Consider the following 27,837-nt stretch of genomic DNA (forward strand, 5'->3'; position numbering starts at 1 on the left):
AGACCCCTGGTGTAGGTACATCCACAGTGCTGTCAGAGTAGGAATTCCGGGATTTTAACTCAGCGACAGTGAATGAACGGCTTTATAACTCGAAGTCAGGATAGAGAGTGGCTTGGAGGGGAACTTCCCATGTATCTTGTCCTTCTAGTAGAAGTAGCAAGTTTGGAAGGTGAGTTGCTGCAGTGCATTTTGTAGATAGTACATATCTGCAGTGTGGGTGAAAGCAGCCATTGTGCCCATTCCCCCCATGATGACTCCTGATTTCTGTCTGACCATGAGTGAAACCCCACACAGGCAGAAAGGGTGAAAAGCAGCCCCACTTCCCCGGCCCCATCTAGCCAGCTGTTCTACTCAAATAAAGAGCCTGTGCACTTGCTCAAAGAAAATCCCTTCACCCCCCGAACTGCCTGTACCCTAACTCACATCTCATTTCATTCACCCATCCTCCCTGTGCTTGCTGATATCAGTACTCCTCACATTTAATATCCTCATCCTGGTTTTCAAACCCAGCATGGCCTTGCCCCTCCCTATCTCTAACCTCCTTCAGACGGTCTGCGCTCCTTAATTCTGGCCTCTTGTGTATCACTGGCTTAATCACCTGAGGAAGGGGCTTAAGGCTCCGAAAGCTTGTGTGGCTTTTACTACCGAATAAACCTGTTGGACTTTAACCTGGTGTTGTTAAACTTCTTATTGTGTTTACCTCAGTCCAACGCCGGCATCTCCACATCATTTAATCACTTCACCAGCTACTTCAGCCCTAAACTCGGAAATTCCCTTCCTAAATCATTGCACCTCCCTCTCTCTCTCGCCTTAAAATCCACCTTTATTTGAGTTTTTTGCTGCCTGTCTAATATCTTCTAAGGCTCTGCATCAAATTTGTGACTGATAACGCTCCTGTGAAGCACCTTGGGACATTTTACTACGCTAAAGATGCTACATAATGCAAAGTGTTGTTGTTGTTGTTATTGAGAGCAACAAAGGCAGCAGGACAGCATCCAACTTGAGCAAGGCTTGGCAGACCATAAGGGAAAGAGCAGAGGAATATAGGGCCTTGGGGGGAGGGGGGGGAGGCTGGAATCCGAGACCACCCAGAATGGATCAACATTCCTAAGAATAACCATGCTAGCAGTGGCTCAGTGAGCAGCAATTGTGTCCAAATCAAAAGGTTGTGTGTGTGGATTGACACGGAGTGCTGAGGTCGTGCGGCACCACCAGCAGTGTGGCCTTTTGGAAGCGCCAACCCATTGCCCCCTCAGGTGGATGTAACATCCCATGGTGCTGTTTGAAGAACAGAGTTCTCCTCGGAATCCTGGCCAACAATTATCCCTCAGCATCATTAAAACAAACCATCTAGACATCATCCCATTGTGGGGTCTTGCTGTGCACAAATTGGCTGCCAAATTTCCTATATTCCAACAGCACTTCAAAAAGTATTTAACTGATTGAGCCAGTTTCGGGGGCCATCCTGAGATTGTGAAGGGCATTATACAAGTGGAAGTTGTTCCTTCTGTTTTAAGGCCAGACTGAGAACACAACAACACGAGCTGGAGTCCAGCACTGTCGAGGATCACTGTGGTGCTGTATTTATTGTGGGAAATTACACTGAAGTACATCTGGACTCCAGGAACATTTGAAGAGACCTAAATACCCTGAAGGTAGTCGGTGAAAATTTGAAACACATTCCAAGAGAGTAAAAATGCAACAATAACCTCTACACGGGAGTCAAAGACCATAGGTCAAACTTCACCCAATGCGCACATCTTTCAAATAAGTACTCTGATGGGGACCTGGATCAAAAATGACGACATTGAGGAGAGGGCGACTTGAGAGTCGAATAGCTGTGATTGTAAATCCAGGGAATGTATTCCTTGCACTCTTAGGGACAGCGTTCAGCTTTCTCCCTCTTTACTGTAAACACACATTGCCATATCTGTCTGGTGCTTCAATCCCAAAATTCCATCCTACCCAGTCAGCTAGGACACCAAACTATTCCATCATACAAGGATCAAACCCCTTCACTGGACACACCAGCAAAGTCACTACTCAATGATAAGGGAGAGTCTCAATGTGATTTTGCCTCCCTCACTCTCTCAGACAGACTGATGCTTATTCTATCGCCCTGAGCAAGTGAGATTCAAACCATCACCAAGGATGGAATTCAAATCAGATCAACAGAGACAAAGGGAATGAATGTTAAAAGCTACAAGACCATACCAAGCTCGCAGAGAACTAGTCCCCCATGACACCGTCCCTCTTCCAACTCCACACACTCCCTCACTGCTCGCCAAGCAAACTCAACTCCCAACCCCAACACTTTCCGCAGCATCCCCCTCTTCCCTTCCCACTGTACAACGTCCCACCCCCTCACCAAGCCACCCTTCCCCTAACACCTGCCCAATCTCCTCACCCTCCCCAATGCCCCATTCCCTCCGTGCATCACAAATTACCCCCCCTCCTCATCACAAACACCGTACTCCCTCCCCAGTGCACAATCTCCCCCTGGCCGCCATCCAGTCCTCGCACCTCCATCCCCCATCCTCTACCCCCTCACACTCCCCAACACCCTCCCTCTTCCCGCCTCCTCCCCACAATCTCCCCACCCCTTTGCAACCACCCGCCCCTCGACCCCGCTCCCACTCATCCCTCCTTACCACGCACCCTTCCTACCCTCTTTACACCTTGTCCCTGCACACCCTCCTCTACCCCCCTCTCCCCTGCACACCCTCCCCACCCCCTTCTCTCCTACCCCCATCTCCCTCCCTCCTCCACCTCTCCCCTACCACCCTCCACCCCTCACTTTCCTACTCCCCTACCTCCCCCTCTTCCCCCCGCACCCCCAACAGCCTATGTGCACTGAAATAGAAAACTAATTTCTGACTCATTCTCTCCCAGGTTTTCAAATGTCTGAAACTCTTCCCCTCCCCCACCCCCCAACAATCACCATTCCTCAAAACGTAAGCTTGACCACCTAACCAGTATTTAACTGAACTCCCATTTCTCCGCTATCTGAACTTGGTAGGGTCATGCCCTCTGGACCGAGGCACAGCACAATGCTTCTGACCTCAGCAAGACCTGATGGAGCTGCTCCACAGGGCGTCATGGAAACCAGGCCTCAGTCAACCTACTGCCCGGTGCAGGCTGCTACCTGCTGCCTGGGCCCTGACATAGTGTTCATTGTGTGTGGATGGACATTCAATCCCATGTCTACTCTGTGCTCCTATAGCAGGGTGGGCCGATCAGATCTCCGATTCAGTAATATCACGAGTATGGAGCCTGAGTCTGAAGACCTGGCGGCCTCATGACCTGCGAACTGCCTGATTCCGGAAGCAGCCATGCTTCACAGTGGCCTATTGAGCATTAATGTGTTGCTGGTTTTCATAAACAACTTGTTCACATTCTTCAATCCCACATATTTCCCTCTTAAAGCGCTGACCTTCAGTAATTGGCATCCCCCCCCCCCCCCAAGCTCCCAGCAGCTGGGTACCTCTGGCTAAGGGAACTCTTGCCGGGAGCTTTGATTACAGTCGCCCTCACAAAGGCTTCAACAATCAAATGTCAAGCATCATGTCTGGCTGCAGCCATTTCTTGACAAACGCTGCTTTGTATTAGAGACTCCTTCTCTATTCTGAAGCTCTCCAGTCAAGGAAGACGGCACTGACTGACGGTCACTTAACTACTTCAGCAGTGGTGCAGTGTCGAAAACACCTACCTCAGATTGTGGGTTCCAGTCTCACTCAAGAGAGTGGAACACAAAATGCAGACTGTGCAGTACTCAGCCTGTGTTACGATCTCACAAGAGATCTGGAACTTTTTTTTCCCCAAAAATGAAACCCAAAAACGAAACCTGAAAACACTAAAAGGAACGAAGTCACAAGATTCTGCAGTTTAAAACAGAAAACTTTTGATGATTCAATAGTCAAACAAGGCAAACACCAAACACTATCTTAGCTAGCCACCTATACTCTTAACACCCAGAATCAATATTAGTTAAACATGAATTAACAGGCAAATTGCAGTCAATGATAAAGTATAATTTACACATTAACTGGCAGATACAACCGATCTTATCAATTGGCTTGACAATCCATTCAGCACATGGGTCATCAATCTCTGTCACAAAGGTCCTTCAAAGCTCTGTCTTCTTCAAGAAGAGTTTCAGCTCCTCCTTTGAGGAGATAGTCTGATCCCACAGCAGCGCACAACCAACACGAGTTCCACAGGTATTGTCTTCACCACAATTGACACACATCTGCAGAACCTCAACACAGTCTGGGGAAGGTGTAGATCTAGTTATCTTCAAGTAACAGAAACAGCGACAACAACTGCGTATTTGTTTATTTTGGAACTAGCCTTTGTCTTCTTTAGCCTGCCTGTACTGCACCACTAGATTCATCAACTTCTGCTGAGCTTAGATTGTACTGTGAAATGTTATACTTTTGAATAAGTTTTAGTCTAGAAGCTTAGTTTAGTTAAACTTTAATTTAGTCAGGAGCTCTTGTTTCCAACCTTAGTTTCGGTTTTCACCTCCTTCGAAACTGGGAGTTTCCCTTTTTAGTTAGGGTTCATCTCAAAAAATACAAGCTTCAAAACCATGGATTCCTTCACAACTGTCAGATGCGATGTTAAACTAAAGTGGATGTCAGGTGAATGCCAAAGATTGCCTGGTACTATTTGGAAGAAAAGTAGGAAAGTCAGTCCCATTTTCCTGGTCAATACTTATCCCTCCAATCTACATCACTGGAAACAGATTATCTGGTCATTGCATGTGAGAGTTTGCTGTGCACAAATTGACTGCCACCATCCCTAAATTACAACAATGGCTTCATTTCAAAAGTGACCCGTCCAAATTGCAATTCATTTGCTGAGTTCCCTAGCTCTGCTTGCAAGTAATCTGGAGTCTGGAGCACGACAATAGTTGGCTGTTAACTTGGCCTGTCTCTTTAAGGCCACTGTTCGGATACTATCTGTGAAAACCGTTTAAACTAATAATAGAGTTTAATCACTGCTTAATGAGGAACATTTGTAGGTTGGAGTGCGCTTTCAAACGTCCAGCTTCAGCTCTGACGAGAAACTGAAAAATTGACTTTGTTCCCTGTATCACTTCGTATTTTTGGACATTTTGGGTGCAATACTGAATCTGATGGACACTTAGAACATTTACACAGATCTCTTTTGGCATTGTTCTTAGCAAGACAAAATAACCTGCTTGATCAGCACCCCATCCAATATTCACTGCCTCCACCACCGATTCATTGTAGCAGCAGTATGTACCATCGACAAGATGCACTGCAGCAACTCACCAAGGCTCCTTCAACAGCACCTCCCAAACCCACAACCTCTACCATCTAGAAGGACAAGGGCAAAAGATGCATTGGGAACACCATCACCTGCAAGTTCCCCTCCAAGCCACACACCTCCTGACTTGGAAATATATCGCTATTCCTTCAATGTCACTGGGTCAAAATCCTGGAATTCCCTTCCAATGGCGCTGTGTGTACCTACAACACAGGTACTACAACCGTTCAAGAAGACAGCTCAGCACCACCTTCTCAAGGGGCAATTGGGGATGGGCAATGAATGCTGGCCTAGCCAGTGTCACCCATACCCTTGAACAAATGAATTTTCAAAAAGTCAAATATACTATACTTTATGGGAACCAAGCACTGCACGATGCACAGTGTATTATTCTGCTACTGAGGCAAATCTGAAATCAAGAAAAGGAAACAAAACGCAACTGCTGTTCGGTAAACACCGGCTGTGGTCAAAGATGTTCTTCAGCTTGAGGATCAGAATCCTGGCCCGTTATCTATTTTCCTCGAGAAAGCAAAAGTGAAGTCAGTCACGAGTCACGGATATTCCAGCTCCCACATCTGTTCAAATATTTTCAATTGCTGCTGCATTTTATACATTAAACGTTGCTTCATTTTTTTTGTAAAGTGTGACACGAGAATGAGCAGTGAAGCATGATGAACAGGAAATGTGCTAGACATACAGTTTCTAACATCGTAGCTGATGTCCCATCGCATTACTCAATGAGATAGACATTTCATAGGAACGGGCATTGTGCCAAGTAATCATCAAGGGCACTTATCAGCACTACAGCTGCACTCGGGATCTGCAAGCCCTGAAATGTCACGTGAGCAGTACTGTGTGGTGGCAATTCAGGCTTGGCACTATCGAGAGGGGTGCTTTTGGTTCAGGAGATCACAAAGTCCCCAATGTGCATCCTCCACGCCACAGAGGCCTCTGGAATCATTGGGATGGGACAATCCCAGATTCTGGCAGCACTGGGAATCAACCCTGGATTTGACGGTGTAAAGGGGATCCAAGCTTCCAGTAGCTCTGGAATTTGATGGTTTAGGAGCATTGGGTGGGGTCAATTGTGGTAACAAAAGCAATTCATGCAAGAAACAAATAGTGTCCAACAGGACCAGGCAAGAGGATCCAGGAGTGTTGGGGGCTGTGTCCGGGAGCCTCGAGTGGCCAGAAAAATGGGGTCAAAACCACACAACGAGGTAGAAAATATTAACCCAATAAAATTCAATGGAGATGTAGGCCCCTCCCATCCTGACACATGGTCAGTTTATCCTCCAAACACCGTCCTCAATTCAGATTGGGTTGTTTTTTTCTGGGGGTGGAGATGGGATGATAAGGGTTAGATAAGAATATGACGTGAAAGACCGAGCTGATTAAACTGGAGATTACTGGGGAAGGAGGGTTATCGTGGACAGCTCCTTAGCAATGAAATCATTCCCTCCTTTAGTCAACAGCTCGTTAACCAGAGCATATGATCGAGGAACACAGGTTAGCAAGTCCTTTAAGTTTTTTATTGTCACATGTAGGCTTACTTTAACACTGCAATGAAGTTACTGTGAAAATCCCCTAGTCCCGACACTTTGGCACCTGTTCGGGTAGACTGTGGGAGAATTTAGCATGGCCATTGCACCTAACCATGTCTTTGGGACTGTGGGAGGAAACTGGAGCACCCGGAGGAAACCCACACAGACACAGGGAGAATGTGCAGTCTCCGTACAGAGAGTGACCCAAGAGGGGAATCAAACCTGGGACCTTGGCGCTGTGAGGCAGCAGTGTTAACCACTGTGCCACTATGCCATTCCAAATGGAAGCCTCTTTCCCTGCCGCCTGTGACAGTGAGATGGTCGGGACCCACTGATTTGGCACCTCCTTGAATCTTAAAACAGCTCAGCACTGTCTGTAACCTGGTTGTACACCAGATTTTCTTTCTCATGTCAAGCTGTCAAGACAATGTCCAGCCTGGCGTTCAAATCCTTCCATAGCTTCAGCCCTCTCTAATAACCTCCGAGGTATCTACACTTCTGCCTTCTTGTCCATCCCCTAATTTTAATCGCTCCACCACTGACGGCCATCTTTTCAGCAGCCTCGCTCTCAGGCTCCGTGATGCCCCGGTCTAAACCTCACCTTCTCTCCTCTCCTTCAAATCCTCCTCAGCGCCAAGTTCACTTTATCTCATGTCCCCCTTAAGTGACTCTGTCACATTTTGTTTCAGAAACACTCCTGTGAAGTTGGGAATTTTAGGAAAGTGCAAGCTGTGTCTCCATTTCTAAAGTCGGTCCCCCCCCCCCTTTACCAGCTATTTTATGAGGTGGGGGGAAGGGGGTGGCAGCTTCCTAAATCTGCCCCGGGGGGGGGATCGGGTTGGGGATCCTGTCCCTCCCTCTCTGCTGTGCGAGGATCGTTTTACCGAGAGATTGAATGTGAAGCAGAGGCAGCTCCCGCGGCCTTTTGTTTAATCAGTTGTCCGAAGGGAGTCTGTCGATGATGTCACCGCAGTCTGCCTAATACTGAGCTCATTACCATTTCAATCCAATTTAAAGCTGGATCAATCTCGGTTAGCTCCGACTTGAGAAAGGGCGCAGCAGGGTGGCAATCCTGCTCTCTCTCTCTCTCTCTTTAAAGTGCGCACTTGGAATGAGAATGCGTCATTCGTCTCCTTGAACCCATTCCCGAGGGGAACTGCCCTCCCAAATTAGGGTAACATCTAACCCAATTCCCTTGTCACCACTTCCTATCGGAAAACTGGGAATGGGGAATAAATGTCAGATTGACAAGCGACAGACAGGCTGAAAACAGATCGAAAAGTAGGGATATCCCAACAAATGAAAAGACTGTGCGTGGCAGAGAGGGCAAGTGTTGGGGTCGGACAGTCAGATTTACTCAGAATTACTTCCCAGTGCCAGGTGCAAACCAGAAAGATAGAGAAGGGCCGTGGTATGGTGCAGGAGGGAAGGCTTCAGATTCCTGGGACATCAGGTTCAGTTATATAGAAACTAGAAGCAGGAGTAGGCCATTTAGCCCCTTGAGCCTGCTCCTCCATTCATTTTGATCATCGCTTATCATTAAATTCAATATCCAAATCCCACCTTCCTCCCATATCCCACAATCCTTTTAGCCCCAAGAGCTATATCTAATTCCTACTTGAAATCACACAATGTTTTGGCCTCAATACATTAAGGGCATTTAAATGGTCTTTGGATAAACATATGGATGACTAAACACATTGACGAAGGGAAGGCGGTAGATGTGGTTTATATGGATTTTAGCAAGGCGTTCGATAAGGTCCCCCATGCAAGGCTTCTAGAAAAAGTGAGAGGGCTTGGGATACAAGGGGCTGCTGCCCTGTGGATTCAGAACTGGCTTGCCCAAAGGAGGCAGAGAGTGGGTATAGATGGGTCTTTTTCTAAATGGAGGTCGGTCACCAGTGGTGTGCCCCAGGGATCTGTTCTGGGACCCTTGCTGTTTGTCATTTTCATAAATGACCTGGATGAGAAAGTGGAGGGATGGGTTGGTAAGTTTGCCGACGACACGAAGGTCGATGGGGTTGTGGATAGTCTGGAGGGATGTCAGAAGTTACAGAGGGACATAGATAGGATGCAAGACTGGGCGGACAAGTGGCAGATGGACTTCAACCCAGATAACTGCGTCGTGGTCCATTTTGGTAGGTCAAATGGGATGAAGGAGTACAATATAAAGGGAAAGACTCTTAGTACTGTAGAGGATCAGAAGGACCTTGGGGTCCAGGTCCATAGGACTCTGAAATCGGCCCCGCAGGTGGAGGAGGTGGTTAAGAAGGCGTATGGTGTGCTGGCCTTTATCAATCGAGGGATTGGGTTTAGGAGTCAGGGGATAATGATGCAGCTATATAAGACCCTCGTCAGACCCCACTTGGAGTACTGTGCTCAGTTCTGGTCGCCTCACTATAGGAAGGATGTGGAAAAGATTGAAAGGGTGCAGAGGAGATTAACAAGGATGTTGCCTGGATTGAGTGGCATGCCTTATGAGGATAGGCTGAGGGAGCTCGGTCTTTTCTCCTTGGAGAGACGATGGGTGAGAGGAGACCTAATAGAGGTGTATAAGATGTTGAGAGGCATAGATCGGGTGGACTCTCAGAGGCTTTTTCCCAGGGTGGAAATGTCTGCTACGAGAGGACACAGGTTTAGGGTGCTGGGGGGTAGGTACAGGGGAGATGTTAGGGGTAAGTTTTTCACACAGAGGGTGGTGGGCGAGTGGAATCGGCTGCCGTCAGTGGTGGTGGAGGCGAACTCAATAGGGTCTTTTAAGAGACTCCTGGATGAGTACATGGAGCGTAATAGGATGGAGGGTTATAGGTAGGTCTAGAAGGTAGGGATGTGTTTGGCACAACTTGTGGGCCGAAGGGCCTGTTTGTGCTGTAGTTTTTCTATGTTTCTATATTGGAATAGTGTAGGTTAGATGGGCTTTAGATTGATTTCACTGTTTGGCGCAACATCGAGGGCCGAAGGGCCTGTACTGCGCTGTAATGTTCTATGTTCTATACTTTCTAGTAGTGAATTCCACAGATTAACCACTCTATGGGTGAAGAAATTTCTCCTCACCTCAATCCTAAAAGGTTTACTCCTTATCTTCAAACTATGACCCCTAGTTCTGGACTACCCCAGGAGTCCCATTAGGAACATTCTTTCTGAATCTACCTTGTCTATCTCTGTTAGAATTTTATGTTTCTATGAGATGCCCTCCCACTCTTCTAAACTCCAAATGAATATAATCCTAACTGATCTAGTCTCTCCTCATATGACAGTCTGGCTATCGCAGGAAACAGCCTGGTGAACCTTTGCTGCACTCCCACTATAGCAAGGACATCCTTCCTCAGATAATAACACCAAAACTGCACACAGTAGTCCAGGTGTGGCCTCACCAACACCCCATACAATTGCAGTAAAACATCCCTATTCCTATACTCAAATCCTCTCACTATGAAGGCCAACATGTTATTTGCCTTCTTTGTTGCCTGCTGTACCTGTGCGCTTACTTACAGCGACTGATGCACTAGGACACCAAGGTCTTGCAGAGTATCATAGAATCCCTACAGTGCAGAAGGCGGCCATTTTGTCAACGGGCCTGCACTGACTCTGTGACAGGGGCATCTTATCTAGGCCCTATCCCATAACCCCACGCGTTTACCCCGGTATTCCCCTAACCTATACACCTTTGGACACTAAGGGGAAATTTAACATGGCTAATCCACCTAACCTGCACATCTTTGAAGAGTGGGACAAAACCAGAGCACCCGGAGGAAACCCATGCAAACATGGGGAGAATATGCAAACATCACACAATCACCTAAGGCTGGAATTGAACCCGGGTCCCTGGCGCTCTCTCAATTTACACCCATTCAAATATTAACCTGCCTTCCTATTTTTGCTACTGAAGTGGATAACCTCACATTTATCCATATTATACTGGATGCCCATTCACTCAGCCTGTCCAAATCATGTTGAAGCATCCTCCTCACAGCTCACCCTTCCACTCAACTTCGTATCATTTTCAAATCTGGAGATAATACATTCAGTTCCCTTGTCCAAATCATTAATATATAATGTGAACAGTTGGAGTCCTAGCACAGATCCCTGTGGTACTCCATTAATCACTGCCTACCAATCGGAAAAATATCAATTTATTCCAACTCTTTGCTTCCTATTTGCTAACCAGCTTTCTATCCATCTCAAAACACTACCCACAATCCCAGCTAGTTTGGGGACTATTCCTATTCAACCAGGACAAGTTGCATCTCAACAGGTCTGGGGTCAATGTCCTCGCAGGGAGGTTCAGAACTGTGATTGTGGAGGGTTTAAACTAAATTGGTACAGGTATGGACACCAGCAAGTGAGAACAGGAAAGGGTATACAAAAGAGTGAGAATGTTGAATGGCACTAGAGAAGGGAGCTGTTCCATAATAAATGCAGACAATGAAGAATACAAAGACAACTTTAGAATGCACATTTGCAAACATAAAAGTGTGGCCAATATGGCTTGTGAGCTACCAACATGGGAATATGGTGTTGCGGCAAAGCACAAACTTGGCATAAAAATCGTGAAGGCTGGGCATCATACAAAGATATAAAGTTTCAGAAAAGAGATGGGTACAAAAAGGGAGGTGGGGTGACAGTACTGATTAGTAAAGACATTAGTGTTAGAAAGAGGGGAGGCAAGAACAGAATTGGTTAGAGTTCAAAAGCAAGGTAAGATATTGCTGCAGGAATTATTGGACAGACATCCAAATGGGGGGTGGGGGGAGAGTGAGAGAGAAAGAGGGGGAAGGAGAGAAACGGGGTGGGGAGAGAGAAGAGAGAGAGAGAAATGGGGGAAGAGAGAGAGAGAAACGGGGGGAGAAGAGAGAGAGAGAAACGGGGGGAGGAGAGAGAGAGAGAGAGAAACGGAGGGAGAAGAGAGAGAGAGAGAAACGGGGGGAGGAAAGAGAAACGGAGGGAGAAGAGAGAGAGAGAAACGGGGGAGGAGAGAGAGAGAGAAACGGGGGGAGGAGAGAGAAACGGAGGGAGAAGAGAGAGAGAGAAACGGGGGGAGGAAAGAGAGAGAAACGGGGGGAGAAGAGAGAGAGAAAGAAACGGGGGAAGAGAGAAAGAGAAACGGGGGAAGAGAGAGAGAGAAACGGGGGAAGAGAGAGAGAAATGTAGGAACAAATCTGCAGTGAAATGACACAGATGTGCAACGTTAGAGAATGTTCGCAGTGCCCACTCCAAACTCTCTTTCCGAGCTACCAATTCCATCATCACAACACCAGTCTGTGATTAAAACAGTCAGTTTACAACATTGGTGTCACATTTGACTCCGAGATGAGCTTCCGACCTCACAGCATCACGAAGACCCCTTATTTCCATCGCAGGAATAATGTCGGATTTTGTCCCTCTCGCTGCTCAAGCTTTCTTTACTGCTCGATTAAACAGAAATCAATAGATTTCTGGATACTAACGACAGCAAGGGACGTGGAAATAGTGCGGGAAATTGCTGCTGAGGTAGATGACCAGCTATGCTCTAACTGAATGGTGGAGCAGTCTTAATGGGCCGAACTGCCTACGCATGTTCCTATAAGGTTTAGGTTAATAATGGAAAAGGACAGGGAACAATCTAAAACAGAATTTCTAAATTGGATCAGGGCAACGTTCAGCGCCATGTGAGGGATCCAGTCACGCAAAATGGATCCAGAGACTGACAGGAAAAACTGTTAACAAAAACAATGGCTGATCTTCAAGGAGAAATTTCAGGACAGGCTCGGAATGTTCCAACAATGGTGAAGGGTAGGGGGACCAAATTGGCATTTGTGGAATAGGAGGGTCAGCGTCAGCTTGAATACAAACATTGGCTTAAGGACAGAACACAATGATTTTTCAAACTGGAGGATAGTCGACGGTGTTCCCCAAGGGTCAGTGATAGCACCACTGAATTTTTAAAATTACAATACAATAAGCTAAGGAGGGAAATGAAGTGAAAGAGTAAAAATAAGATTGGCAACGAGAGAGTATGAGAATAGAATGGCTAACTACTTATAAAGGATCCCAAAAATCTTCTCCCTGCTTGTGAATAGTAAATGGGTAGCAAGAGGTGAACTGGGTCCTGAAAAGCAAAGGGGTGATAAATGCTCAGATGTGCAGATGCCTGCGTTGGACTGGGGTGGGCACTATAAGAAGTCTCACAACACCAGGTTAAAGTCCAACAGGTTTATTTGGTATAAAGAGAACCAGCACCAATTTGTAAAAGACAGTTCGCTCTTGACTAATCAAATTGATTTTTTTAATGAAGTAATGGAGAAGGTTGATCAAGGGAGTGAAGTGGATGTTGTACATACGAATTTTTAGACAGCGTTTGACGAAATACCAGATTTGGATGCAATTGTAACTCATAGAATAGGCGGGTCAGAGTCAATTGGATTGAAAATTGGTTTGAAGGCAGAAAACAAGCAAGTGACAGTAGAGGATTATTTTGCAGATTGGAGGCTGAAAGGCAGTGGTGTTTCTCCAAGGACAGTGCTAGAATCACAGCTTTTTCCTGATATATATGATCTTGGAATAGAGTAACCTTTCAAAATTTGCCAATGATACCAAACCTGAAGGTGTGGCAAACAACGAGGATGATACTAACCAACTACAACAGGACAAAGACAGGCTGGCTGAGTGGGCAGACAAGTGGCAGGTGGAATCACATACCGAGAAGTCTGAGGTGATGCATTTTAACAGAAGGGATAGGAAGAGGCAATGTAGACTTAATGGCCCAGTTCTAAAAAGTGTGCCGAGACAGAGAGAGCTGGGGGTGCATGTGCCTCGATCTTTGAAGATGGCAGGACACATCGAGAGATATGGGATCTAGAGCTTCATGATTAGAGGCATTGAGTACAAAATCAGGCAGGTAACACAACTTTTATAAAGCTTCTGGTTAGGCACCAGGGAGGGTTTTGCATCCAGATCTGGGCACCACACTTTAGGAAGAATATAAAGATCCTTGAGAAGATGCAGAGGGAGATTTACTGGATTGGTTCCAGGGATGAGCAGATTTTAACTACAGGGTCAGGTTGGAGAAGCTGGGATTGTTCTCCTTGGAGCAAAAGAGATTGAGGGGGAAATTTGACAAAAGTGTACAAGGGGATGACAGGTTTAGATGAAGTAGATAAAGAAAATATATTCTCATTAGCTAATGATACAAGGACTAAGGGACACAGGTTAAAGGTTTTGAGCCAGAAATGTAGCTGGAATGTGAGAAATCTTTCTTTTTTATACAGCATGAGGTAATGACCTAGAACCTAGTGCTTATGAGGATGGTGGAAGCAGGCGGCAATCAATTTGAAAAGGAAATTGGATGGACACTTGAAAGAAATAAACCTGCAGGGCCACAAGGATAGAGTGGGAGAAATGGCACTGACTGGATTGTTCTCAAGAGCTGAAATGGTCTTGATGGATTGAATGACCTCTGATAGTACTGTAATGATTCTGTGACTATTAATAGAATCTATTAGCTTGTGGAAAATGCCTGGCATCTGCCTCCCGTATGGTGTTGGGAGTCACAAGCTCACACTGCATTGGGCTTATCGCTGGGCCTGGCTCAGACCCACAAATCCACCAGTGCCAGGTGCAGCATTCCCAACAGTGGCTCTTCAACAAGACCTTAGTCGGGCAGTGCAGCTGCCTCCACCCCCACTCGGCAACTCCCTTTATTTATCCCTGCTCTGGATTCAGTCCTCCACTCAGTTTTCTTTTGAAAAACCTAGCAAAATGCCTGGGGATTTTTTTTACATTAAAAGTGGCTAAAAGAAAAAAAGCAAATTGTTGTTGATTGATTTGTGGAGGGCCACATTCATAAATAAAAAGGACTGGTATATATAATGCACCTCATCACATGCACACAAACAAACAACAGTAATTTATGGGGTCTGAAGCACTTTGATGTGGACAAATTCACAGCAAAAATTTTCACACAACATTTGGATGAATTCTTCTGTTCCTTATTGCTCTCTTTCAACAGTTTCCAAAAGAAATTTAAAACTGCACGACAGCCTCACAAACTCCAGTTCGATGTCTTATCCAGGAGCAGCACACCTGACAATGCAGCACTCCCTCAGTACTAACATGTTAACCCAGGTTGTGGACCCAATCCTACAGCAGTTCCTGAAGCCACAGCATTTCTGCTCAAGAGGCAAGGACTGATTATTCATTTACACCATAATCTTTAAAATTTTGATTTGACTTATTGTCACATGTATTAACATAGTGAAAAGTATTGTTTCTTGCGTGACTTATTGTCACATGTATTAACATAGTGAAAAGTATTGTTTCTTGCGGCACGGTAGCACAGTGGTTAGCACTGCTGCTTCACAGCTCCAGGGTCCCGGGTTCGATTCCCGGCTCGGGTCACTGTCTGTGTGGAGTTTGCACATTCTCCTCGTGTCTGCGTGGGTTTCCTCCGGGTGCTCCGGTTTCCTCCCACAGTCCAAAGATGTGCGGGTTAGGTTGATTGGCCAGGTTAAAAATTGCCCCTTAGAGTCCTGGGATGCGTAGGTTAGAGGGATTAGTGGGTAAAATATGTGGGGGTAGGGCCTGGGTGGGATTGTGGTCGGTGCAGACTCGATGGGCCGAATGGCCTCCTTCTGCACTGTAGGGTTTCTATGATTTCTATGATACAGACAAAACATACCGTTCATAGAGAAGGAAACGAGAGTGCAGAATGTAGTGTTACAGTTATAGCTAGGGTGTAGAGAAAGATCAACTTAATGCAAGGCAAGTCCATTCAAAAGTCTGACAGCAGCAGGGAAGAAGCTGTTCTTGAGTCGGTTGGTACGTGACCTCAGACTTTTGTATCTTTTTCCACGAAGGAAGAAGGTGGAAGAGAGAATGTCCAGGGTGCGTGGGGTCCTTAATTATGCTGGCTGCCTTTGCTGAGACAGCGGGAAGTGTAGACAGAGTCAGTGGATGGGAGGCTGGTTTGTGTGATGGATTGGGCTACATTCACGACCTTTTGTAGTTCCTTGCGGTCTTGGGCAGAGCAGGAGCCATATCAAGCTGTGATACAACCAGAAAGAATGCTTTCTACGGTGCATCTGTAAAAGTTGGTGAGAGTCGTAGCTGACATGCCAAATTTCCTTAGTCTTCTGAGAAAGTAGAGGCGTTGGTGGGCTTTCTTAACTATAGTGTCGGCATGGGGGGACCTGGACAGGTTGTTGGTGATCTGGACACCTAAACCTTGAAGCTCTCGACCCTTTCTCGTATGTTGAACTTTAACAAGTGTCTTCTGATAATCCAACTAAATTATATCCACTGATACAGTCATGCTGATAATTTAACATCTAAGATTAATGTCGTTTGCTTTTTATAGTGTCCAACTTTGAACTATGAACACCGAATCCACGCATTATCCTCCAACACAAATGTCATGTGCAAACTGCTCTACAATGCCTTGGCTTGTGCCTCACACTTCCCATGGACTAGGTGTCAGGGCTGTAGGAAACCCAAGTGTGACCCTCAGACATGGTGGGAGCAGTCCATAGATTTGTTCTCACTAGAGGTTCTCAATGAACCAACTAAATTGGTTCATCAAGAACCTCTATTGAACCACAGGAATGAACCAACAGAAAAACTCTTCAAATCACTGACCCAGGGATTAACAGCACTCTCTAGGGAAACATTGGTCAGTCAATCATAGAGCAGAGGAAGGTGCCCCTCGGTCCAGTGTGCCTGTGCACAGTGACAAGGAAGGCTTGGTAGCCCATAACCTCCAACACGAACTGGCCTTATGGACAGCTCAGCGTCAGAACCCAACAGATTAAAATCCCTAATCTCAACAGTTTTTAACCACATAATATGATGATTCATCCGAACATGATCCAGTAGTGATGGAGTAATACAAAACTTTTTATTAAGTGCTTTTAAACATTGAAATACATCCTAGTGTTCTGCATAGGCACTAACACTCTCACCAATGTCAAACTAACACACTCTACATTATAGTTTTATACACATACTGCAAAAAAAACCCTTACAAACTTTCATGCTTGTTATCCTTCACACAAGCACACTTCTAAAAGGAGCAGTGTTCACACTATCTTCCTCCTGATTGGAACTGCTTTGTGAGCACCAGCTGATCTCCAAGTGGCTGTTTAACAATGAGAAGACCTCAGACCAAGCCTGACCCTGTCCTCACACCACCGTCTCCCCCCCTCTCCCCCCAACCCCCGCCAGACACTGGATATTGGCCAAGAGTGAAAACTGGGGCCAGATTTGCTCCATCTTTACCAACAGCCACTGAGGCTAATTTTACCCCCCGAAGCACTGCCCCACAGTGGTACCCCCGCAAGTGTGATTGATCACCCACCCAGACACCCACAAACTCACCTGGGCACCCAGAATCTCACCCACCCACCTGGGCACCCAGACACCTACTCCCCACCCCACCGAACGAGACACCCACAAACCCACTCCGGCACCCAGCCAGCTGGCACTCTGTGCCGCGGGGACTCGGGGTCCACCGGGACCGGGCCCGGGCCGTTGAGACCCGGGACAAGGGGCGGGAAGAGGAGCAAGACTCACCACAGCCGCGGGACCGGATTCAGCGCCGGGAGTTGGGCACAGGAAGATCCCAAAAAGGAGCGGAATCTCCGCAATTCAGCGGCAGTTGGCGGCGCTCAGCCAATCAGCGAGCGACTGTCTGCTGCATCAGGGAAGCTCCGGCTTAAAGGGACCGCATCCCGTCAGCAAACCCATCACTGCTTAAAGGGACCATGTCCCCTTAGTAAACCCCTCACTGCTTAAAGGAATCATGTCCTCTTAGCAAACCCATCACTGCTTAAAGGGACCATGTCCCCTTAGTAAACCCCTCACTGCTTAAAGGAATCATGTCCTCTTAGCAAACCCATCACTGCTTAAAGGGACCACGTCCCCTCAGCAGACCCATCACTGTTTAAAGGGACCACATCCCCTCAGCAAACCCATCACTGCTTAAAGGGACCGCATTCCCCTCAGCAATCCCATCACAGCTTAAAGGGACTGTGAGCTCTCAGCAAGCCCTCCACTGCTTAATGGGGCCACACTCCCTGCAAAAGAACCCTCAGCTTAAAGGGGTAATGCTCCCATCAGCATGTGCCCTCCACTTAAAGAGGTCACACCTATCTCAGAAAAGTCCATTTGCTTAAAGTCACCACAAACGCCTTTAGCAAATTCTCTTTGCTTGAAGGGAACACATGCCTTTAGCAAGCACTATTAGTAAATCCCTTCTGGCCTCACCCTATTGTAGTGTCCCTTATTCTTTCAGGGGTCATACCCAACCTCAGTAAATCACTTTGTTTACAAAGACCTCACTCCCTCAACAAATCCATTCTGCAAAAAAAGACCTTGCTCCTCTCTGCTTATAGAGGCTCTGACCTCCTTAGCAAAACCCCCTCTTAAAGGAGTCTCATCTGCCCACAGCAAACTCCGTATTCTTAAAGGGGTCATGTACAACTTCAGCAAACTCCTTCTGTTTAAATGGAGCATGCCCATCCCAGTAAACAAGCCCCAGACCTCTGCTTAAGGAGGCAATGCTCACTCACGGCAATGTGTGCCACTCTGCTGAAAAGGGTCTGCATGCACCTTCAACAAACACTCCTTTGTTTAAAGAGGTTGTGCCCATTCTCAGTAACCTCCCTCCCTGTTTAAAGGGGCTGAGCCCTCCCTCAGCAAACTCCTTGCTACTTAAAGGGGCCACACCCAATCACAACAAACAGTGTGCTGCTTAAAGTCACCTGACGAAATCACTCACCTGACGAAGGAGCAGCGCTCCGAAACCTAGTGGCTTTTGCTACCAAATAAACCTGTTGGACTTTAACCTAGTGCTGTGAGACTTCTTACTCTGCTTAAAGCAGCCATGACATTGTGGAAGACAGTTCCAAAGTTCTCAAATTTCCATTCCTGAACTTTTAAAAAAGATTAATCTCTGCCCTCTAATCCTAGTCACCCTAACCAGCGGAAATAGTTTCTCACTACATGGTCACCTTAATATCAAATCAATCCTTAACCTTCTAAATTCCTGGGAATATAATCCTCGATTATTTAATCTCCTCTCATATTGTTCTGGTAAATCAATGCTGCACTCTCTCTAAAGTCAATGTATCTTCATAAGGTACAGTTCCCAGAACTACTTCCAAGTATAGTTGAACCAGTGCTTTGTGTGTGTGGGATTACCTGTACCCTTGTGTATTATAATTTCGAGATACAAAGGCCAGAATTCAATTAACCTTTTTGATTATTTTCCTTAACAAGTTCTTGACATTTTAATGATTGGTTTACCTGGAATCTAAAAGTTTCTTCTGGGTCTTGAATGTTTCTAACTTTTCGCCATTTAGAAAGCACTCTTGTTTTGTCATTTTTAGGTCCAAAGTGGATGACCTCACACTTGCCTACATTGAAATCTATTTGCTACAGTTTTGCTAATTCAATTTGTCTATTGTTACAGACAGGGATGAGAAAGAACTGAAATCCCCTGTTCCCTTCCCTTACTGTCCAGAATTGGTGTGTTTTCTGGAATGTAAGAGGTGTGTGGTTCTTAACCCTCAGTGCGTGGACAATTTGAATACCAGCAGCAAGTTTATTGTGAGTTTATATACAGAGGATTATTTATTCACTCATCCACCACAAAAATCTAACATCACTCACTCACCACACACACACATACTTGCAGAAAATACAGTTAAAGAGAATAGTGCACTTTATACCTGTAAACAGAATAATTCACAATTCATGTGATTGGCTCACCTTGGAAAACACATGTTGCAGGCCCAATAAAGAAGTGGTTTTTCAACCTGAAGTGCAGTTAGGTGAAATCAATAACCAAGCTCAAATATCAGAGATGTTGCAGAATTCTCTCAAAGAGATGGACTTTCTGCTGATTACAAAGTTAGTTACTTGTACATTACCAGGAGGTTGGTTTGTTGTATTGGTGGACCTGTAAAAGAGAAGGCTTGGAGACCTTACAATGGTACTGTCTCCAGGTCTTAAGGCATTGATGTTACTGCCCTCTCTCCTGCTGCTGCGTTTGCAATTGTTGTCTTGTTGTTTAGTCAACACAGCACAATGGTACAGTGGTTAGTACTGCTGCCTCACAACCCCAGGGATCCGGGTTTGATTCCCAGCTTGGGTCACTGTCTGTGCGGAGTCCGCATGTTCTCCTGGTGTCTGCATGGGTTTCCTCCGGGTACTCCAGTTTCCTCCCACAGTTCGAAAGTTTTGCTGGTTAGGTGCATTGACCCGAACAGGTGCCGGAGTGTGGCGACTTGGGGAATTTCACAGTAACTTCATTGCAGTGTTAATGTAAGCCTTACTTGTGACACTAATAAATAAACTTAAAACTTAGACAGCACTTAAAGAATAAATAAGGAGGCCAACATTGCTTCCTGACCATGTGGTTTCTCACAGTTCCCTTCCAAATAAGAGATGGATATTGGGACTGGAATGTGTCCTTTTGGGTCAATGTGGCAACTTTTCAATCCACAGACCAAGAGTCAGGTGACCCTAGTTTCCATCTTGTGCAGCCCAGCAGTGTCCAATTTAAGAACAGTTTGTCCCAGGAGATTGTACACAGGGTACAGTTTATGTTTTAAAATTATATACATGACATTGCTTGCACTGGTCATAAGGCTATAATTGTAAGTTTCTATCTGCACTGCTTAGAATGTCACTTAGCTTTATGATAATGACAAATTTGGATATGAAACTTTCTATCTCATCATCTAAGTCGCTAATAAAATTGATGAATTGTTGAGGATCCAACACAGATTCTTGCAGGACATCATGAGTAATCTCTTGCTGATTCGAGTTCCTACCAATTATCCCTACTCCCTGCAGCTCAGTCAGTCTTCTCACTGGATCACTCATTTCCCTTCAATTTCATGAGCTTTAACTTTAGTTAACAGTCTCTTAAATGGGACTTCATCAAATGCCTTTGGAAGTCCATATAATAAACATCCATAGACAATCCCCTGTCCACTGCTTGATAGAGTCTTAGAGTCAGAGTCATACAACACAGAAAAGGCCCTTTGGCCCATCAAGCCTGCACCAACAATAACCACTAAAGGCACGCTAATCCCATTTTCCTGCACTTGCCCCGAATCCCTAAATGTTATGATATTTCAAGTGCTCATCCAAATATTTTTTAAAGGGTGTAAAGTTACCATCTCCACTACCTTCCCAGGCAGTGCATTCTAGATTCTCAGAGTGAAATTTTATTTTCTCAAATCCCTCTGAATCTCCTGCTCCTCACCCTAAAACTATGTCCCCTCACAGTTGATCCCTGAATCAAGGGGAACAGCTGCTCCCTATTCACCCTGTCCATACCCCATATAATCTTATACACCTCGATCTTGTCCCCCTGCTCTAAAGAAAACAATAATTTTCAGTCAAAACGTCAGATTTGACCTGTGCTCTCCAAATGTACAAAAGCAGAATACAACAAAGGCAGGGAACATGAGAAAAGAACATGACTCGGCAGGCAAAGCAGCATCTCTGAAGAGAGAAACAGAATTAAACGTTTCAGTTCTGTGATCCGCCTCAGAATTATCAATGAAAATAAGTGCATGGCGGAATTGAACCATTACAAATTTACAAATCTTCGCTGGCTGTCTCTGATCAGCTGAAAATTTTAAAGGTGTTCTGTCATTTTATCCTTATGGACTCCACTAATTCTGCAGAACAGAGGTTAAACTAACTGGACTATAATTCCCTCTCTCACCTTTCTTAAACAGCGGAGTGACATGCACAATTTCACAATCTAAAGCAATGGTTCATACTCTGGGAGATTATACTAATGACATTGGCAATATTCTCACCCACTTTCTTTAAACCCTCGGGTATGGAAGCCTGGGTATTTACCAGTTTTTGATGTCATTATTTTACTCATTACTGTTATCTTGTTTTGATCAATCTGTCGCTGATTCAACATTAGTTTCCTTGGGATGTTCAGCAGGCTGAACCCTCTTCCTTTACTGTAAATACTGACACAAAGTGCTTATTTAGCACCTTCACCATTTCCTTATTTACATTGGCAATATCACAGTTATCAGTTTTCAAAGAGCCCTCATTGCTCCTAACCACCCTCTATTCCTTAATATAACTGTAAAACTATTTTGTGTTGGTTTTGACTTCCCTTACCAGTTTTATCTCATGTTCCCATTTTGTAACTCTTACCATTTATTTTTCTTTATCATTTTCCCATTTATCCAGCTCTGTGATTTTAGTTTTGCATCTTTTGTCTACTTTTTCATTTCGTCTTAAGGGAATTTAACAGGGTTACTGGGAGCAGGAGCTGTGGTGGACAGAGTGATTTAAACAGGCCGAAACCAAAATCTTTGCTCCCTAATGGTGGCTTGAGTTTAAGAAGGGAAGTCAGTGGTGTGTTTCGGGAATCATCGAATCCGGTGGCGGGAACCTTTCTCCTCTACATTTGCAAATCACAACTTCTCCAAATTAAGTCAGCCTCTCAGGATTAAAGTTAGCGGTGAATGGGAAACTGGTGCACCTGGTTTATAAGTATTTAAAGGTGGCATGTGTGCAACAGGTGAGGTGATCTATCTGGATCCTCGCTGAACAGTTACTTATCTTTATTGAACACCGAGGAAAAAGGGGAGTAAGGGAATGTTCCCGGATCTGGAGGTTGGTAGTGGCAAGGACAAATCTGCAGTGGGGATATGCTAGTGATTGTCCCTTTCAGGGACACACAGCAGAGTAAGAGTCACCTGGCCTTGGTGACCAATCAGGATTCAGAGTGGGGAATTACCCCAGGGGGAGGAGCTCTCCCAGGCGGAGGTATTTTAGAGCTAGCTGCAGACCTGCTGCTGTTGTAGATCACTAAATAAATCTCTTTTTATTCACTAAAGTTCTGAAAGTGCACCTTTTCAATGGGCAAAGTGATGGGGGAGGGCGTCCAGGAAATGAATGGACTGCAAGAGGGGGATATTCCCAGAAAGTGACTGGAGTGCGAGGGGGTAGTGGGAGGGGCTAGTGGGAGTGATGGGGGCAGTGGGGTCCCAGGATGCGTAGAACATTAAGGGTGATGTGTGAAAGATGGGGGTGGAAGATTTCAAGCTGCAAATAGGAGCTAAGATTCGACTTCCAGACCACATTCTCCCATATCTGCAAATCCTGTTTTCCAGCTGCCTCACATGGGCCTGATTCTAACTCTGTAAATCAATAGGTATTCACATTCGGCTCAGTATTGGGTGTTTACAGCAGCTTGATTCCCTGCAGCATCCACAATACGGGGGTGGGGGGTGGGGGTGGCTCAAGGCCTGATCCTCCAGCTGTATTGAAAGCCCAGCCAGGGCTGCTGCTGGCAGCCTTTGTGTCAAGAACAATCTGGGTCATCTGTCTCTCAAACAGACGGCCGCTGGGACTGCAGCCACTGGGGCTGCTCATGTTTCTCCCTAAATATGGTTGACCGCGGTCCTCCCCTCCCCCCCTCACACACACAGGGATTGCAGGAAGGGACTCAGACAATGTGCCACACACTGCCCTGCAGTGTACTCCTCCTCCTTCAATAATACTCCATTCTACTTCAATGAATAACCCATTCAACCTCCAACAATCTCATTCTGTTTTCAGGAAACACACAGTAAGAAGCCGCATCGAGGATGAGAGCTCGCTTCAGAAGATTCACCTCACAAACAAGGCGCCTTTGAATCGGGCTTGTAGCTGTTTCAATGTCCTTGATTTAGCTGCAAGAATTTAAAATACAAATTTCTCAACAGCAGCAACTGGCATGGGGGATTACAATGCAATGGAACCGGGGGTTGTGCGTGTCAGGCAGGGTGTGTCTGTCTTATATAAGGAAACCCTCAACCCCCACTCGCATTGACTTCATTATCTTTCACATTTCAGCAGTTTATGCTTCAAGCAATGACCTGCCCTCCAGCATGACAGATCCAGAAAGAATCTGACAAGATCCGATTAGATATGTTCGCTCCCTGTCGGCAAAATAGCTGGGTAGAAATACATCAACCTTCCCAGGTGCGTTGCTTTAAGGAGAAGCAAAACAAAATAGCAGCTCCCCACATGGAACAGAATCAATTCAGGGTAACCCACGGCAAGGACTCAAAGAGAAGGACAGCCACCCTTATCATTATACACCAGAAAAATAAACAGCATTGGCCCTTTGTCCAATCCCATAACACTGTTTATTTAATCTTTAAGCAGCCACTTGGCAACCATTTTGTGCAGGAATCAGCCAAATGACCAAAGTGTAAACCGCGGCTAATGTTGCTGTGGATTCAAGTCCGCCAGCCTAAAGGTTCATTTATTCTACAAATGTGGTTCTGTCAGTTCCTGAACAGGAAAGGAATAAGTTAAGATTTTGTTGGCAGACTCACAGTTTATGAAATACAGTAGAAGAGTGAGTTATAAATTCTAAGCCCTTGGCATACATAACCTTTTCTGAGGAAAAGCCCAAACAACTGATCTTTAACGATAGAGAACTTGTGTTTATAAAGCACCTTATTGCATCTGCAGGACTTCCAAAAGTGCTTTCAGCCAATTAATTATTTCCGAAGTGTAGTCATTATTATCTGTTAAAAAATGTTGCATATTTTAGCACAGTAAGAATACACAAAACCACAAATGAATGAATTAATCAGTTTTAGGAGCTGGTGGCTGAGATCGAAATCTTAGCCCAGATCCTAATCTTTCATTTTTGCCTAAACGGGTAACTGGGACCAAAGTCTAATGCTGGCACCCCTGACACTGCAGCACTCCCTCAGTGTCTTACTGAGATGTCAGTCCAGACAATGTCTGTACTGAGGCTTTATCAAGGACAGGCGATTCCCATGGGAAATAGGAGACAGTTGTCACCAATACAGGAAGCAAACTGTTCGGGGGGGAGGGGGCAATTTCTGAAGAAATCTCAGCACTGAAATACATCATTCAGCCCATCTAGTCTAACTAACCCATGCAACTCTCAGTCCTTTCTGTTTTGGAGTTTCTTTCATTCTCATATGCATATTTATAAAGAGCTCTTAGAAAGGAAATGCACAGACTCAGGAAGAAGACCAGTCAGCCCTTTGAGTCTGTTCTAGAGTTCAATTCAATCATGACTGAATATTTATCTGCCCTTGCTCCATTGATCACTGAATCAAAATCTGTGGATCTCAGTTTTGGATTATTTCAATTGACTCAACCTTTTGAAGGGGAGTGTTTGAGTTCTGGGCTGGATTTTCCAGAATCATGGAGACTCCAGGGATCTTTAAGAATGGTGGGTGGGGCCAAGATCCAGAAATCCTACCACCATTTCTGACAGATCCTATATTGCCGGATGGGAGAAGCAGGGGTGGGGGGAGACTGCCACATGTGAGAAACTCAGCAGGGCCATTTTTACTAGAGCCAGTTCCTTATCCTGCAGTGTGTGAAAGACCGATTTTTAGAGTAGATGTAAATGTTCTTGAAGAGTGGATAAGGACTGTAGATCTATCATGCTAGTTAAATAGCCAGCGCTTTAAAAAAATCTGTCTGCCTGTGTCTGTGAAAGTTGAAAAAAAAATCTGTTCCAACAGTTTGCTGAAATAACCCAGAGTGCTGTCATTATTTATACTTGGCAGCTTTCCACAACCAATCACTATCACTGTGGGAGGATGGGGTTGTAAGTTAACAGTTTAAATGTTTTATTAAAAGATTACCGGTCTTTGATGCAGGGTATGAACACAAATGTTTTTTTGGGATTAAGTACCTGAAAAGATTTAAGTGTACTCAATGGGCTTTCATGAGTAATAGTGTTTGTTTATTGTAGTGAAAGCTGTGATAGAGAACTTTATTTTATCTCAACATGGCTCCTGAGATCTGCCCATGTGGTGGTGGTGGGGGGATGTGAGACATGGAGGGTATAAAAGCAAAGGCTGTTACATGGGAGCATGAGTCGGCTCTTTGCATTAGTGGCTCCAAGGAATCATGGGGTAGAGTGGGGTTCATGGATTGGCGCTAAGTTGGGGCAATAAAGGGCTATGGAGATGAAAGGGGATCATGAGTTAGCATAGGGGCTACAGTGGGCCACTGGAGATGGGTGTGGGACAGGATTGGCATGGGACTGAGTGGAGCAGGGAGGAGGGGCGACGGGGTGAGGGCTTAATGTTTAAGAAAACAACTGGGGAAAAAATGCCAGAGACTGAGGTGAGCTTTTTGGACCACCTCTGTGGTCACCTCTGATCTGCATTCAGGGGCGGTGGACCTGACTCCACCCCACACCTTCTCCCCACCCCTTCCCCAGTGTGAAAATCATGCCATTCAGAGCACCTTTACCTGAGGCAAGTTTGCCAAGCCAGGAAATTTCTTGACTCGATATACCCACCTTGGGAGTAAATATCTGGTCGTGTGTTTCATGAAGAGTTTCCTGATCTCAGTCCCAAAATGCCCAGCTCTTATATTAAGGCTGTGGCGCCTTATTCTGGACTCTCTCCACAAATAATTCACTGTATCCAACAACCAAACCTTTTTATTATTTTAAACACCTCAATTAGATCACCACTCAACCTTGCAAATGCAAGGGAATTCAAACTAAATTCATACATTGTTACATTGTTACAATCCCTATGGGTAGCCGCAAAGCAAATTAAGCATTTATTGAATGACCCCCAAATGAAGAAATTACCGACAAGATTCCACTTTTTGTATCTTAGAACTAAAGCAAATTAAACATGAATGAACAGGCTAATAATTCTCAAATAAAAAGGGAAATTTCACTTTAAATAATCAAAACATCAAAGATAGATCTTACAGAACCACAAGCATTCACCTCAGTACATCTTGTTCACTACTGCCCTTTATGGAATATCTACCATCATGTGACTAGACCCACAGCAATGTGCATGACTCTTAACTGTCCTCTGAAATGGTTTAGCAAACCACTCAATTCAAGGGCAACTAGGGAGGGGCAACAAATGCTGCCTCAACAGTGACACCCGTATCTCATGAAAGAATAATAAATGTGGCACCATGAAGCTGGAGTTCTATGATTTATTGATCTTTATTCATGAAGGAAGTGTCAGGAGTTTGAACCGACAACAGCTTTCACCTTTGAGTTTCACAGATACGATTATCATCAGAAAGACACACTTCTATGAACCTCGTCTCCCTTAGGTCATTACAGTCCGATAGTTTTAGAGTTCCTTCCCAGCTCACCAACCAATAACATTCCAGTTCACAGTTCAGCTGCTGCTGGAAAAAACACCAAGCTCTTTAGCATCTCTGATCTAGTCGCACAGCTTGCAAGCTTTCAGACCTTTTTAGCCAGCTCACATAGTATCTCCAAAAACCCCTCTCTCCCTTTTTTGTCAAACTAAAATACTGGCCTCTTCCTGATTTGCTTCTTCTCCTCAGAATTCTGTGTTCCTCTTTCTGCTTCCTTTCTCTGTGTCTACATCTGTGCACTGATTATCTTCATCCTCCAGCTCCTTTGCAGATCTCCTGCCAGGTGCACTGCTTCTGGTTCTAACTTGCTTCTTGTTTGTGCTGTTTCCAGGTCAAGGGTCTTCAGGTCACACAGACCTGTATTTTTCATCATCCAAGTGCCTGTGAAATGGGTGTCAACTAATTTCTAAACCCTGACTTTACTACACACCTGCATTCTCCCTTTGAACCTGATCATTGCAATGCAGTTTTCTGTATAAATCTTCATTGAATTTGCACTGTTTCCCGAGTCATGCTATTCTCTCATGGGTTTTAAAACCCCATCCAACTGCCTGTGCATCTTCCCCTGTTGATTGTCTCCCTCAATTTACAACTCAAAGGGAAGGCCTGCACATAAGCATTCAGGATCAGATTCCCAACACAAGGAGTGTGAGGTATATCAAATAGCAAGGAAAGTTTAGCTGTGCAAAAACTCAGTTAATGTTGTGACTACCTTTAACCCAGAGGCAGTAAAGAAAATGTGTAATTTCTATAAGATGTCTGTAGAATCTGCAATTATTTTTAAGAGTATTTGAAAAGGACTTGCAAGAGTTTGCCATCAATTGTAAAGGGATCGATTGCAATTTTC

General features: G+C 45.2%; 1 protein-coding gene across 4 annotated transcripts in view; it reads right to left on the reverse strand.

Annotated features, from left to right (window-relative positions):
- Positions 1–17,495, reverse strand: part of pcbp4 (poly(rC) binding protein 4) — a 72,227-nt gene extending 54,732 nt beyond the window's left edge. The window contains exon 1 of one of the 4 annotated variants that reach the window (XM_078209364.1): positions 17,385–17,495. The gene's annotated coding sequence lies outside the window, so the exon portion shown is untranslated. The remainder of the gene's footprint in view (positions 1–17,384) is intronic. The other 3 variants (XM_078209363.1, XM_078209360.1, XM_078209361.1) reach the window with 3 other exon arrangements.
- Positions 17,496–27,837: the final 10,342 nt, after the last annotated feature.

Source organism: Mustelus asterias, chromosome 3 (genome assembly GCF_964213995.1).
Source record: "Mustelus asterias chromosome 3, sMusAst1.hap1.1, whole genome shotgun sequence".
Lineage (NCBI taxonomy): Eukaryota > Metazoa > Chordata > Chondrichthyes > Carcharhiniformes > Triakidae > Mustelus > Mustelus asterias.